This window comes from Somniosus microcephalus, unplaced genomic scaffold (assembly GCF_052327205.1).
Source record: "Somniosus microcephalus isolate GS21.2 unplaced genomic scaffold, FLI_Smic_1.0 unresolved_chr2, whole genome shotgun sequence".
Lineage (NCBI taxonomy): Eukaryota > Metazoa > Chordata > Chondrichthyes > Squaliformes > Somniosidae > Somniosus > Somniosus microcephalus.
Window position 1 is genome coordinate 12,773,955 of NW_028225180.1, and position 12,714 is coordinate 12,786,668.

The window sequence follows — 12,714 nt, forward strand, 5'->3', positions numbered from 1 at the left end:
GGAGGCAGAGAGACTGAGAGAGAGATAGAGTGTAACTGAGTTGCCTTGGGACGTTTTAGTACGTGAAAGTTGCTCTATTGTTGTTGAGAGGTGACTATTGAAGAGCCTGAGGCAGGTATCGGGGGATGAGATACAATCTGAGTGGTGAACTGCGCCCTGCCTGATTCTTCAAACACACAGCACTAACTGGAATGAGAAGCAATCTAGTACCGGTGGCTCCATAGCTCAGGGGTTAGAGCACTGGTCTTGTAAATTAGGGGTCGTGAGTTCAAATCTCACTGGAGCCTGTGCAAATTTGTTAATTCACAGCATGTTTACTTTTAAGTATGAAACTGCTCCGAGACCAACACGAGTACAGGCTCTCTTGCCCTCTCGCCCTTCCCAATCTCTCTCCTTCCGTTCAATTCCCCTGTACTTCCCCCTCTTTGCCTGTCTCTCTCTTCCTTACCCTTCACCCTCTCTCTACACATCCCCCTCGTTATCTTCTCTCTCTCACCTTCCCCAACTCCCATTCACCTCCTCTCTCTACACTTTCAGTGCGGGCCCTGTGTTCAATGAGGGCCCTGTTTTCAGAGCGGGCCCTGTGTTCAGAGCGGGCCCTGTGTTCAGTGCAGGCCTGTGTTCAGAATGGGCCCTGTGTTCAGTGAGGGCCCCGTGTTCAGTGTTGTTGTGTCGGTACCTTTTTACCTAGACACAATTAGAACTCAGAGGTTCAAACATGAAGTGCTTTATTGGAAGGGAAAGGGAAGTTCTGGAGAGCTCCGAACAAAGGGAGCTCAACTTAACCAAGAGAACACCCAACCATTTATCTGCTGTGACAGCGCCACCACAGGTGGGAGGAGAACACGCAATATATAACATATTCCTCCCCTCTTAAATGGAAGGTCCACATTATTCCTCAACAGGTAAGTTACTTTCAATGCACTCAACTAACCTAGGGTAGAGGTAGACTGCCTCAGCCCCTGACTTTACCCTGGGGTTTATTCTGCCCCAGTCTTGTGGGTAAGTCGCTAAGCCTGCAGATCCAAGCGTCTTGGAGGCCGCCGCTCTCTGTCAGGATACCGGCGGTCATCGCTGGCTTCCACAGCAGTAGGCATTGACACAGGCCTAGATAGAGAAGGTGCCTGCATCAGTCGAAAGTCAGGAGTTTGCACAGGTGGAACAGTCTCTTTGACTTCCTGTGTTGGAGAAGAGCACTGTGGCAAAGGATGCTGGTTTGCGGTATCATCCGGAAACAGTTCAGGCCAACCAGCCGTTGGAGCCTCTGTGGCTGTCTCTGCTCCGAGCAACAGTTGATCTGTGTGTCTTTTCCAGACGATATCCTCAGCAGTCTCAACCATGTAAGACACAGGGCCTGTCTGCGCGATCACCATAGCAGGAACCCATTTCGGTCCAGTGTTGTAGTTTCGAGCTAGGACGTGCTCTCCCGGATGAAACCTTCTCTCTCTTTTCAACTTGAGCTTGTTGTTGATGATGGACAACCTGCTCTGCCCTTGGAGGTTTGAGCAAGTCAAAACTTGTCCGCAACTGCCTCTTCATCATGAGCGAAGCGGGGGAAGTTTTGGTTGTGGCATGCGGCTTGTTCCTGTAGGACAACAGGAAGCTGTTCAGATGTTGGTGGATTGAGCCCTGACCTTGCGATGCCTTCAATGCGTGCTTCAAAGTTTGCACGAACCTTTCTGCCTGGCCGTTAGTAGAGGGAAGATAGGGCGCAGACCTGATGTGTTGGACACCATTCACATGCAGGATGGTTGCAAACTCCTGTGATACAAATTGTGGACCGTTGTCACTTATGAGTTGTTCTGGTGAGCCATAATGGCTGAACATCTCACCAAGTTTCTCAATTGTTTTCTCTGCCGTGGTAGACCTCATCACAGCGACCTCCGGCCACTTGCTACAAGCGTCCACAACCACCATAAACATCTTCTCTTCAAAAGTGTTAAGTCCGTGAATGATTGAGACACGGACTAGCAGGAGAGAAAACAAACAGAACTTTACTGGTGAAAGGCATAAACGAAACTAAACAGAGTCTCTCTAGCGCCTTTTATACAGGGGTGGTCACTGCCGGTACTGCAGTCTGAGACCAGTTATTCTCTTAAAGGTACATACACAACAATTCCACCCCTTTTAGATAAACAGTACATAACATTCATTTAACAACTAATGATAACGAATTACAATCACAATTACTGTTGCTAGATACATTGGTTAAGTTTAAGCAATTATAAGTTCAGTCTTTGAGGAGGCTTCCTGATTCTGTCTGGATAACGCCTCTTTGGAGTATCAGGTTCTTCTGGCAATGTTGAGTCGGAATCAATGTCGTTGTTTGGTTCATCTGCTTCCAATATTACCGGTTCTGCGGTAGCTGCAATTGGAACGTCGATTTCATTACCAGGTGTATCAGATCGTGGTGTGGAGTTGACATTTTCCAGTGACTCTAGAATCTGGTCAGCATGGCGTCTTACAATGCTCTCCCCAACGTCCACGGTATACATGAGAGGTCCTTGTCGTGTACAAATCGTTCCTGGCTGCCATTTCTCAGTGCAGTAGTCCCGGGCCAAAACTGGTTGACCTATCTTAAAACTCCTGGTCGGCCTTTCATTCATATTCTGAAACTGCCTGTTCTCCACATCTCTTCGGACGTTTGGCTTAACCAAATCCAAGCGGCATCGTAGTCTTCAATTGAAGAACATCATGGCTGGAGTTTGGTTGGTAACCGCATGTGTCGCATTCTGGTAGGCAAACAAGAAGTTGTCCACCTTGTGTTGTAGGGGTATATCTTCATTACACATTGCCTTGATAGCCTTCTTGAATGTTTGGACAAACCTCTCGGCCCATCCATTAGTGGCTGGCTGATATGGGGCAGATGTGTAATGCTTAACACCATTGTTCTTTAAGAACCTCCGGAACTCTTCAGACACAAACTGTGGTCCATTGTCAGAGCAAATCTGTTCAGGCACCCCTGGCGAGTATGGTTCGTAAAACTGCGATAGTTTTTTCCATGGTGGTTGAGGACATTTTTATTACCTCTGGCCACTTTGAATGTGCATCCACTGCAATTAAAAACATCGAGCCCATGAAGGGACCAACAAAATCAATGTGCACCCTTTGCCATGGAGATGAGGGCCACTCCCATGGATGCAGAGGAGCTTGTGGTGGGGCGTTTTGGACCTTCTGGCATCCTGCACAGCTCTTGGTCATCTCTCCGATTTCTCTATCGATTCCCGGCCACCACACAAATGCTCTGGCTAAGCTCTTCATTTTTACCCCACCCAGATGACCCTCATGAAGCTCATTGAGCACTCTATCCGTCAACTTAGGTGGAATTACTACTCTGGATCCACACATCAAGGTTCCTCTGCACACTGACAGCTGTTATCTTCTTGACAAAAATGCTGGCAGCAGTGGTTCGCCATGTGCTGGCCATCCCTTCACCATTAAATCATAGACCCGTGATAGTGTTGGGTCATTCCGTGTTTCCTTTTCTATGTTTGCATTCGTCACAGGGAGACATTCGACTATGGTCGAGTGGAATAACTCCATTGGATCCACTGCAAGGTCTTCTTCTTCCACCGTCGGCAACGGTAGACGTGACAATCCATCAGCATTTCCATGCTGTTTAGTTCCCCTGTACTCGATGTCATATTGGTGTGCCCCTAGGAAAAGGGACCATCGCTGCAGCCGTTGTGCTGTCATTATCGGTACGCCCTTCTGAGGGTTGAAAATGGAGACAAGAGTTTGATGATCGGTTAGTAGAATAAATTTTTGACCGTGCAGGTAGTGATTGAACTTCTTCACCCCCCACACTAGGCTGAGGGCCTCTCTGTCAATCTGGGCGTAGTTACGCTCGGCAGGAGTTAACGAGCGTGACGCAAAAGCTATCGGCCTCTCTAAACCATCAAGGAATTTATGTGACAGTACCGCCCCAATGCCGTAGGGAGACGCATCACACGCCAGCCTGATTGGCAGTGCTGGGTTGAATGAGCCAATACTTCCTTCGAAGTGATTAAGTCCTTACTCTTCTGAAAAGCACGTTTACAATCATCGCTCCATTTCCATGCTACCCCCATTCGTAGCAGGGCATTCAGTGGATGCAGAATTGTCGACAAATTCGGCAAAAACTTATGATAGTAATTCACCAACCCGAGGAATGACCTCAGTTGCGACACATTTTCAGGCGCTGGGGCCTTAACAACCGCTTCAATTTTGTCAGGGGACTTATGTAACCCCTCTTCATCAATCACATGGCCACAATACGATATCTGTTTCTTAAAAAATTCGCACTTGGGGCGGTTGGCTCGCAGCCCATGTTCTCGTAGTCTAGTGAGCACCTGTTCTAGGTTGTTAAGGTGTTCACTGTCATCTTCACCTGTTACAAGGATGTCGTCCAAGTAACACTGAGTCCCCGGAATCCCTTGCAGGACTTGTTCCATCGCTCTTTGCCATATCGCCGGAGCCGATGCTACTCCGAATACCAATCGATGATACTGGTAAAGACCTTTGTGAGTGTTTATCGTGAGATACTTCCTAGAGGACTCTTCAACCTCCATCTGCAAATATGCTTGTGCTAGGTCAAGTTTTGTAAAACGCTTCCCTCCAGACAGTGAGGCGAAGATGTCTTCTATCCTTGGAAGAGGATATTGTACTGTGTGAAGGACAGGGTTCACCGTCACCTTGAAATCCCCACAGATGCGAATCTTCCTTGGCTCTCCGGACTTATTGCTTAACATTTTCTTCATGACAGGAACGATGGGTGTCGCCCACTCGCTCCAGTCGACCTTAGACAACATGCCCGCCTTCTCCAGATTCTCCAGCTCTGCCTCGACAGCTGGACGAATTGCATATGGTACCGGTCTCGCTTTGAAAAACTTGGGAACTGCATTCTCCTCTATTTTTAACGAGGCGGTTACGCCTTTAAGCGTGCCCAGTTCTTGTTGAAATACCTCTTTGGCGTTAGCTAAGATTGTTGACAATCGTCCAGGAGTGACGTCTTCATCTTTTTTACCGTCCACCGTCGTTGCATGAATGGAATGCCAATCTAAGTTTATCTTCCTGATCCATTCCCGTCCCAATAACGGTGGTCCACCATTTGGCAGTATGTAGAGATCCAATTTCCGTATTTTCTTGCCATTGTATTCGACAGGCACCCTTATTTTTCCTCTGGGGTATACTTTTTTCCCCGTATACGTCGTCAAGACGATGGATGTCTCTCTCAAGGGTATGTGTGAAAATAGCCGCTCATAGTCTCATCGATTCATGACGGTTAGCGCTGATCCTGTATCCAATTCCATTTTAACTTGGGACCCTGCTATCGTGAGGGTGACCCAAATGGTTCGGTGATCCTCTTTTGCGATTACATTGTGAAGTTTGAGACAGCTTAATCTCCTGTTCTCGGATTCACTATCGCTCATCTGGTCTTCGGAACTACTGTCCGTCATCTTTTGTACTTTCTTGTACGGTTCCTTAGTAGCCTTTTTGTTGTCGCTGGTCTTCTTCCCAGACCTACAAACTCGTGCAATGTGTCCAATCTTCCCGCATTGTCTGCATATTTTGTCTTTGGACCAGCAGTCCTTCTGGTCATGTTTAGTTCTGCCGCAGCGATAACATTTTGCAAATCCCCGTGTCATTTCATGGGTGCCGTATTCCTGTGGTTTTTGTTGAATTTCTGCAGCTCCCCTGGCTGCTGCTTCATACGATACTGCCACGCTGAAAGCCTTATCTAGCGTCAGCTCTTTTTCTGCGAGTAACTTCTTCTGTGTTCCTTCACTCAGGAGTCCACAGACAAATTTGTCCCGTAGGGTATCTGCCAGTCCTGCTCCGAACTGGCAGTGCTTTGATAGCTTGCGTAGTTCCGTAAGATACTCAGCATTGCTCTCATTTTTGTGCTGAGTTCTCCTGTGGAATTTAAATCTTTCTGCTATCAACAGCGGTGCAGGGTTTAAGTGCTCCGTAGAACAGCAACAATTTCATTAAAACTCTTCGCCTTCGGTTTGGCTGGAGTAATCAGATCCCGCAATAGGCCGTACGTTCCAGCGCCCATTACGTTTAGCAATATTGATGCCTTTTTCCCCCCTGCTATTTCATTTGCCTCGAAATATACCTCAACCCTTTCCACCTGCGTGGTCCAGTCCTCCAATGTATTATCAAAAGCAGTGATACAGCCAGTCTTCGGCATCTTGCAAATCTAAAATGGCGTCTCCCGCGCTTTGCCTTCTTCCCCGATTTCACAAAATGGCGCCTCCCGCGCTTTGTCTTCTTCCCCGCTATTGTTAGCGCTGCTTTCCACGGTTTCCTGCGCGTTAAATATTAATTCAATTTCTTTTATTATCTTCCCGTCATGGAGCGAACCCTCTGGGACACTTCCCTTCCTCTTCTGAGGTCCGAACGCTGCCCACCTTTGAAACACCGGCCGCGCCCTGTGTGCTCCACCCTCTCTCTCTCTCCTTGCTTCCCGACTCGCTGCCCGGCCCCATTGAAAGGCCACCCGATCGAGCTTCAGCCCGCCGCAGCCCAGGAAGGATCAGAGCACTACCTGCCACCAGCCCGATTAGCTGGGAAACCACGGACCGAGGAACCCAGCCTGGCTCTGGACAGTCTCTCCTGCAAGTTTTGAACTCAATGATTGACGGTCGACGCCCGTTTCTCGAGTTTCATTGGCCTATTTTTTTTTTTTTTTTCTTTCTTCTGGCTCCGACCTTCAACAACGTCGTCGGAGCTGCTGCTGAGTTGCAGGTAAGTTCGTTTCTAACTCGTCGCCAGTGTTAAGTCCATGAATGATTGAGACACGGACTAGCAGGAGAGAAAACAAACAGAACTTTACTGGTGAAAGGCAAAAACGAAACTAAACAACAGAGGCTCTCTAGCGCCTTTTATACAGGGGTGGTCACTGCCGGTACTGCAGTCTGAGACCAGTTATTCTCTTAAAGGTACATACACAACAGAAAGGATCGGCGAAGTCCACATGTACTCGCTGCCACACTTCTGCAGGCCAATCCCAGGGGTGTAGAGTTGCCAGCTGTGGAACATTCCGGGCCCTTTGACATGGGGAACATGTTTTGGCTTTCTCCTCAATATTCCCATCGAGACCTGGCCACCAGAAGTAGCTTCTTGCCATTTCCTTTATCCGAACCATCTCACTGTGGCCTGTATGAAGTTGTTGTAGTATAGGTTCCCTCAGAGGTGGCAGAATGATGACACGGCGTCCCCAAAGAAGACAACCTGCCTGGACGGAGAGCTCATTTCTTTTTGAAACGTAAGGTTTCAAACTAGGAGAATCTCCTATAGGTCTCCCTCGAATGACATCATCCATTACCTCAGACAGGACTGGATCATTGCGGGTGTACCTTCGCACCTGAACTGCAGTGACAGATTTGATGTCGTATGTGTGTCCTGACAACGGTAAAGCCCACCTTTGCATCCTGCTTGCAGCGAGAGACGGAATTCCGGTGTGGGGCCCGAAGATTGAAGTCAATGGACGGTGGTCCAACAGGAGTGTGAACCTTCTCCCAAACAGGTACTGATGAAATTTTCGAATTCCAAAAACGATTCCCAAGGACTCGCGCTCGATCTGCGCATAGTTACTCTCGGCCTTGTTCAAGATGCGTGATGCGAAGGCGATAGGTTTCTCTTCACCCGAAGGCATGATGTGGGATACGACTGCTCCCACACCAGATGGTGATGCATCACATGCTAGCTGCATGAGTAACTTTGGGTCGAAGTGTGTCAGGACCTCCGATTTCAGCAATGCTTTCTTTGCTTGGGCGAAAGATTCGTTGCACAGTTCAGTCCATTTCCATGTTTTGCCTTGACATAGCAACTGATGTAACGGCTTCAGCAATGTTGCTAAGTCTGGAATAAACTTCCCATAGTAGTTAAGTAGCCCCAGAAATGAACGTAACTGGCTCACATTCTGGGGTGCTGGGGCCTCCACGATCGCCTTGACCTTTGACGGCGCCTTATGCAGGCCAGTAGCATCAATCACATGCCCCAGGTACTCAACTGAAGACTGAAAGAATTCACATTTGTCTTTATGAACTCTGAGTCCGTACTCTTTCAGTCATTGTAGTGTTGCATCCAAGTTCAGAAGATGATCCTCCTCTTTTGCCCCAGTGACAAGGATGTCGTCCAGGTAGCACTGGACTCCTGGCAGTCCACTCAAAATCTGATCCATTGCCCTTTGGAATAGAGCAGGGGCCGACGTAATTCCAAACGGAAGGCGGCAGTATCTGTATAGCCCCTTGTGTGTCACAATTGTCAGCAGCTCCTTTGATTTGTCATCGACATGCATTTGTAGATAAGCCTGGCATAAGTCTATTTTGCTGAATTTTTGCCCTCCGGCCAGGCCCGTAAAAAGATCATCAATGAGGGGAAGAGGGTACTGTTCCGCAGACAGCACCGGGTTAATAGTCACTTTAAAATCCCCGCAGATTCGAACAGATCCATCCGTTTTCAGGACAGGAACAATGGGTGTGGCCCATTTGCTCACGCTCACAGGCTCCAGGACTCCATTCTCTACTAAGGCCTCCAAGTTAGCCTCAACTTTTGGCCTAATTGCATAGGGTACAAGTCGGGCTTTGTGAAACTTCGGCTTGCTGTCAGGTTTTTTGTCCAGTCTCACGCTGATCTTTTTCATGCTCCCCAGTTCTCCATTGAAGAGTTCTGCATGTTTGTTTAACACTGCAGTCAAACCTGACTCCCCTTTTGACATCATGTGGACTGCAGGCCAGTCCAGTGTGATTTTCTCTAGCCACGCACGTCCCAGTAGCGATGGGTAATTTCCCTTTACCACATATAGTGGCAGTTTTGCAGTCTGTCCGTTCAATTTAACTGTCACCTCAATGGCGACTCTCATGGTCACAGGTTCGCCGGTATATGTCTTTAGCACAATGTTTGTTGGCTGAAGGGTAAGATGCTTTAGCATTTTGTTGTAGACAGTTTCTGAAACAAGGGACACAGCCGCGCCTGTGTCCACCTCAATCCGCACTGATTGTCCCTCCACCAGTGGTGACACCCAGTAGCCATTTGAGCCACCTGCAACCGTCAGTATGTGCACCTCTTCCTCCTCAAAGGTGTCGCTCCCCTCTGTTTTGCTTGTTCCATCATACTGCACTGAATGAACACTCTTTTTCCTCTCTTGTCCAAATACAGACATTTTGCTTCCATGCTTCCCAGCTCTGTCTGTTCTTTTTTTACCTCTACAGGCGCGTTCAATGTGACCCTTTTTGCCACAATTTCGGCATTCCAGCTCCGTACACCAGCAGTCATTAGCGTGATGGCCCATTTTCCCACAACGGTAACATGTGCCGTTCCGCGCACCTTTAGGCTCAGACGACACCTTGTGAACTCTCCCTGTTGAACTCAACTGGTGAGCCTCCTTTTCCGCCATCTCCATGGAAACACTAACTTCAATGGCCTTTTCAAGAATAAGGTTGTCCTCAGTAAGAAGGCACTACTGTGTGGCTGCACTTTGCAGACCACACACAAGTCTGTCTCTAATGGTATCATTCAGCACCTCCTTGAACTGGCAGTGTTCCGACAACCTTTTTAAAGCAGCAATAAACATTGTCACTGATTGCCCCTCCTCTTGATTCCATTTGTGAAATCTAAATCTCTCAGCAATAACCAGAGGTTTTGGTGAAAAATGTGCTCCAAGAATTTCCACGAGTTGCTTATATGTTTTAGTTCCTGGCTTATCTGGCTGCACAAGGCTGCAAAGTAAATTGAATGTCTTCGGCCCCATTACACTCAAAAAGATAGGCACGACCTTTTCGTTTGCCACCGCATTCGCCAAGACAAAATAGTCAAAACGTTCCTTATAAGTGCTCCATTGCTCCACATTTTCATCAAAATCACCGATGTTTCCTAATATAGTAGCCATCTCACGTTTCAAATTTAAATTTCTGTTTACTCACTGCACCCGTAACGTACGCAGATTCATCCCATCCTCGTCGCCACTTTGTTGTGTCGGTACCTTTTTACCTAGACACAATTAGAACTCAGAACTCAGAGATTCAAACATGAAGTGCTTTATTCGAAGGGAAAGGGAAGTTCTGGAGAGTTCCGAACAAAGAGAGCTAAACTTAACCAAGAGAACACCCAACCATTTATCTGCTGTGACAGCTCCACCACAGGTGGGAGGAGAACACACAATACATAACAAGTGTGGGCCCTGTGTTCAGTGCGGGCCCTGTGTTCAGTTCGGGCCCTGTGTTCAGTGCGAGCCCAGTGTTCAGTGTGGGCCCTCTGTCAACCCTTGATTCTTTACCTACCTGGACAGGAAAAACACTGTTACCGAGTAGACGGCTACCTGAAGGACGGTCCTGAGGGGAACGACATGCAAAGGTCCAACCTGTCCCAGATCCATGTTGCATTCTGCTTCAAAACCTGGAGCCACGAGCTCAAGATCCTGGTGCAAACTGTGGAACTCTGAACACATCCAACTCTCCGCCCAGACCCATGGATCTCCACAATCCCCCCCCCCTCCCCCTCTCTCCCTCCCCTCCGCACAACACTGAACACATCCAACTCTCCAGCCAGACCCGCCTATCTGTGTAATCCCCTCCCCCCTGCAGCCCTCGTCCCCCTCCCTCCCCCTCCCCTCCTCCTCCACCACCAACTCTGATCAACACTGAACATAATCCAACACTCAGTCACGGCCTAGACCAGCGGAACTCTGCAATCTCCTCCTCCACTCCGTCCCCCTCCAACCGTCCCTCCTCCAACCCTCCAACACCCCACTCTGTGAAACTCTGCACATATCCAACTAACCGCCCAGACCCGCATTTCTCTGCAATCTACCCCAACCGCAGCCCTCCTCCCCTCCCTCCTCCAGCGTGCCTCCTCCCTCCTTCCTCCAACCCCTCCATCCTACAGCCCTCCCCTCCCTCCTCCAGTTCTCCCTCCTCCTGCCCTCCCTCCTCCAGCCCTCCTCACTCCTCCATCACTGCCTCGACCCTGAGCTCTGGAATTCTCTCTCTAGTCCTCTCTCCCTCTCTCTCCTCCTTTAAGACGCTCTTTAAAACCTTCCTCTTTGATCACCTGTCCCGATATCTGCTTATATGTCTCGGTGTCAGTCTGAGGCTGATAAACACTCCTGTGAAGCGCCTTGGGACGATTCACTACGTTAATGGCGCCGTATAAATCGAGTTGCAGTTTTTCTCCGAGCGCATTAGACGACAATGTCAATTTGGAATGAATAGTTTGGATTCTGGGTGAATCGACACATTAAAACAGAGCGCACAGTCAGATAGTTCGTAGAGAGTCCCCGCTGGGGAAATGCTCCTGGGCCTTGAATTTCTGACTCTTTCCCTCCCTCTGTCTCTCTGTGTGTCTCTCTCACTCTCTCTCACACACTCTCTCTCTATCTCTCTCGCTCTATCTATATCTGTCCCTCTGTCTGTCTCTCTTTGCTTCTCTCTCTGCCTCTTTCTTTCACTCACTCTGTCTCTCTCTTTCTCTCTCTCTGCCTCTTTCTGCCTCTCTCTCTCTCTGTCTGTCTCTCTCTCTCTCTGCCTCTATCACTCACTCTCTCTTTCTCTCTCTCTGCCTCTTTCTGCCTCTCTCTCTCTCTGCCTCTCTCACTCTGTCTCTCTTATTCTTTCTCTCTTTCTGTATCTCTATCCCTGTACCTCAGAGAAGTCAATAATTTGAATGTTTACATTTTCTGACTATCAAGAAAGCGCAGGTGATGTTCAGGGATAATTATCTGTTTTTCAAAATTCAATGATTTTATTTCAAAATGAATTCAAATTAGGAGATGAAATACACTCTATGGGGGGTGATTTTGCCAATGGGGAGCTTTTGGAGGCGGGACTCCCACTTGTCGGGTTTCAGTCCCGCCTCCATCGACTTCTGGCCAACCCGCGCTATTTTCCCTTGATTGACCTTGTTAATCCCACCCAGCAGGCTTAGCAGGCCAATTAAGGGGAAGCCGGTTGTTTTCCTTGGAGCAGAGAAGGTTAAGGGGAGATTGACCAGAATGGTACCGGGGATGAGGGACTTCAGTTACATGGAGAGACTGGAGAAGCTGGGATTGTTCTCCTTAGAGCAGAGAAGGTTAAGGGGAGATTGACCAGAATGGTACCGGGGATGAGGGACTTCAGTTACGTGGAGAGACTGGAGAAGCTGGGGTTGTTCTCCTTAGAGCAGAGAAGGTTACGAAACGATTTATTAGAGGTGTGCAAAATGATGAGGGGTTATGATAGAGTAAATAAGGAGAAACTGTTTCCACTGGCAGGCGAATGGGCAACCATAGGACACAGATTGAAGATAAATGTGAAAAGAACCAGAGTGGGAGAGGATGAGAATTTGTTTTACGTAGCGAGTTGTTGTGACGTGGAACGTGCTGCCTGAAAGGGCGGTGGAAGTGGAAGGCATTCCGATTGTTTCAACTCCTGTCTGTCAGGTTATAGAGTTCAGACCTGTTAGATCCATGATTCTTTAAATAGGATGTTTCCCCAAGAACTACACGGAGGCTGTAACTTAACAATCAACAGGTGTTTACTGGAGGAGGGTAGTCTCAAGACTGGGAGTACAGAGGCAGGCTCAAGGCTTATATACAGGTGTGGTCACTGCCGGTACTACAGTATACAGGAGCTGTAAAACAGTTCTCTCTTAAAGGTACATACACAACAATTCCTCCCCTTTTAGATTAACAGTACCATAACATTCATTTAACAATTAACACTTTTAACATGCAACATTAACTGAAAATAG

General features: G+C 48.2%; 1 non-coding gene across 1 annotated transcript; it reads left to right on the top strand.

The window, feature by feature from the left end:
* Positions 1-214: 214 nt before the first annotated feature.
* On the top strand, positions 215-287 carry trnat-ugu (transfer RNA threonine (anticodon UGU)). The gene has a single exon. It is a non-coding gene; the product is annotated as a tRNA-Thr (tRNA).
* The last annotated feature ends 12,427 nt before the right edge of the window (positions 288-12,714 follow it).